Below are 3,809 nucleotides of genomic sequence, written 5' to 3' on the forward strand. Positions count from 1 at the left end.
CCTTCTGTCTTCCAGAATCTTTGTTTGTGTGCGTTTTATCCTCCTGATGATGATTTACAACTTGATCCAGATATATCTGGTGTCCCTTGTCTACTATTGCACCTGTGCAGCACCTTTCCATTCCTCATTTTTAGAGACATTACGGGTGCTTTGAATCAGGTTGCACTAATCCTCACCGTTCTTGGCAGCTTCCGGAGCTCCTGTGATTTACAATTGGCCAATGAGATATCTACTTGTAGAAAGGAGTGAATAAAGTTGGACGAACATCCGGCCCCCCTTTAGAACGCCAATTACTCATCAAGTTTTCCGATTGCCTGGTGTCACGCTTACTTATCCACTGTTAGACAGAGAATCTCCTGCAATGGCGTTTCTTCCGGCGCCCTCACCATTACCTTTGGAGTCTCCAGAGGATCTATCCTTGGTGCCCTCCTAATACTCATCTATTAGCTGCTACACGGTGATATCATCCAAAATCAGATTTCACATGTATGCTGAAGGCACCCAGCTCGAGCTCAACATCACCACTCTCAATCCTTCCACTGCCTTTGATTGTGATGGTGTTTGTCCCACATCTAGAATTGGATGAGCAGAAATTTCCTCTAATTAGATATTGGGATGTTCTTCAAACCACGCCACAAACTCCAGTTCCCAGCTACCGACACCATCCCACTCCCTGACAATTGTCTGAGGCTGAACCAGACGGTTTGCAACCTTGGCATCATAACTGACCCTGATCTGACCTTCCGACCATATATCCTCTCCGTCACCATGACCACATACTTCCACCTCAGTAATAGCACCTGTCTCTGCCCCTGTCCCAACTCATCTGCTGTTGAAACACTTTGTGACCTCCAGACTCGACTATTCAACGCACTCCTGGCTGCCCTCCCATCATTTACCCTCTATAAACTTGCGCTCGTCCAAAACTATGCTGCCCATATCCTAAATCACACCAAGTCCAATTCAGCCATCACCCATGTGCTCATTAACCTACATTGGCTCCTGGTCCGGCAACGCATCAGTTATATAATTCTTATCCTTGATTTCAAACCCCTCCATGGCCTCACCCCTCCCTACATCTGTAAGCTCCTCCAATCCTAATACCCTCAGAGATTTTGCGTTCCTCCAATTCTGCCCTTTTGTGGATCCCTGATTTCCATTACCCACCAATTAGGTTGCGCACCTTCAGCTGCCTAGCCCCTAAGCTCTGAAATTTTCTCCTTAAACATCTGCGCATCTCTACGTCTCTCATTTAAGATGCTCCTGACAGCCTACCTCTTTGACCTAGTTTTTGGTCATCTGCTATAATATCTCCTTATTTGGCATGGTGTCAAACGATGTTTGATTACACTCCTGTGAAGCGCCTTGAGACGATTTGCAACGTTAAAGATGCTATATGAATGCAACTTGATGCTGTTGTATTGGACTATCAATCTGCAGTTTCCAATGGTTTCACTTCCAAGGTATGTCTGGACTTTGGAAGTATCCTCTTATCAATTTAATGTCAGCTTGGTTCATTGGCAGCTGCCTGGCTTCTGAATCAGAAGGTTGTGAGTTCAAGCTCCTCTGCAAGACCTCGACCCATAATCGTGGCTGACAATCCAGTGCAATGATCACGGGGTTGCTGCATTGTCAAAGGTGCGCTGTTCCGGATGAGGAACTTTTGGGAGCTCTTGGGACCTCCTGAATCCCTGAAAGGTGATCTATGAAGTGGAATCTGCCTTTCTTATCATGATCAGTTAAATCACAGGTCAGGGACAAGTACAGATTCGGCCTGTTTATCCAATGGAAAGCTGAGCCACATAGACCAAGAATATTCTAAGCGGATCCCAGTCTATAGTGAGTCAGCTGATCCGATCCTTACCTCAATGGTGGCGTTGCATTTTCTTCCAAAGTGAAAATAAGCCGTTATTTAGAGTGTTCTCTTTATCTTCATATGTATAGGCCTGTCCACATCGAAGCCCCACATTCTGAAATCTTGTGGAATCAATAACACAGCGTATCATATGGTGGCTCGAATATTCTACAATATAAACACAGCATATGCATTTGCCCCATGATTTATTGCGATGGAAGTTCGCCTGCAATCTGCATTGGGTAATGACAGCGAACTGTAAGCGTTTGCTATCAGTACCCCTCTGAAACTGACCGTAGAATCAATAATTAGTGCATGCGCATCTAAACGTAAGGATGCTGCAGTTGCGATCAGTCATTCACTGTTCGGACACTGGCTGCGCTGTGGATCTCCTCATAGCTGGCAATCAGTGTAATCAGTGTAATCAGTGAAACTGACAACAACGATGGCCCTTTCCACGGTAATACCGCTGCTAATATAGCACATTAAATGTTAAACCTTGTTGGAATATGTGTAACTGGGGGTTTAATAGCTTACTGACTGCGAAACAACCGTTCTGGCCCTGAAAAAGTTTTTTTTTTACATTTTTGAACTGTCAAATTTCTCCATTATGTTCAAAATTATAAGATTAAAAAAACTTTTTTTTAAATTAGATTTCTCATGATATTTCAGCTTGTGCCTTATACCCGTGTTAGACTCCCAATCTTTATTTCGCTGTCTGTAGCATTTTTTTAAAGTCCGGATAAAAGCAGCATCTCATTTCCTGGTTTGCTGACAGTGAGAATTCTTCAATGTGATTGGCTGCTCAGACACATTGGGCCAGAAATTCGGGTCACCACGGGTGAGTACGTACGCAGTACTCACCCGTCGGCCCAATGGAAGTGCCGGTTTCCTGCATGCACTGTGTATGCACGGGAAACCGGCACTTCCGTTCCCCTGAAAGAAGGAGTTCAGAGTTCGAACACGTGCGCAGGAGAGGCTGCGTGTGCGCATCGAACTTACGTTTTTATTGCAAGTTTTCCCCGGAGGGTAAGTCTCCAGAAGTTACACATATAAAAAGCAGGCGTAAGGCCTGCTTTTTACAAGGTAAGTGGTGAATTAATTAAATTAAAACATTTTTTCCACAGCTCTAATATTTTTAAATACTTTAAAGCAAGGTAAGTTTATTTTTAACCCCCGTTAGGAAATAAAATTACTTTTTCAAAAATTTTAATTATTGTTTAAAATAGTTATTTCATGTAATTTATAGTTTATTTTAAAAATGTGATTTAAAAAAATGTATTTGAAGACTTAGTGATGTTTTGGAGCTCGTAGTATTTATAAGTTTTGAAAGGTCTTCCTGTCAAACTTATGAATGGACATTCCCTGCTCCGATTGGCTCCCCATGGCCCATGTGATCCCAGGGGATGCATCGAACTAACTGCGCCCCTGGGATAGGCAAGCACTGCACGCCGGCATTTGGAGTTGGCCCAGGATTGGAATTCCGGGGGGCCACAGCTCAACAGCCAGCAGGCAAGGTAAGTGCAGGTCGGGGGCTTACACCCGCGGGATGCCCCCGACCTGAATTTCTGGGCCATTGTTAGCGTCACTACTGCAGCACTTCACTTGTGACCCCCTGTTCACAGCACTGCAATCAAATGCGGGCGAAGAAGGCAAACTTCTCGCAGCTTTTTTCGGGGCCAACGGTGAACACCTTGGCTTTGCTGCTGACCGCAAATTACGGGCCATTAAAAACAATCGATAAAGCAGGAATTGTAGAAGTGATATGTCGCATTCGTAATCAGAAATCTAACAGTATGGGAGCGCCAGCATCGTGAGTCATAACTCACAGTGAGGCGGGTCAAGCGCACTGTGTAGATGATAATGGCCCAGCAAGTCGTGTCGGAGGCTTCCCGGGTGCAAAACTCCGACCTGCACTTACCTAGTGCGCCGGACTTTGTGCTGTGGGCCCCCG

Source organism: Somniosus microcephalus, chromosome 4 (assembly GCF_052327205.1).
Source record: "Somniosus microcephalus isolate GS21.2 chromosome 4, FLI_Smic_1.0, whole genome shotgun sequence".
Classification (NCBI taxonomy): domain Eukaryota; kingdom Metazoa; phylum Chordata; class Chondrichthyes; order Squaliformes; family Somniosidae; genus Somniosus; species Somniosus microcephalus.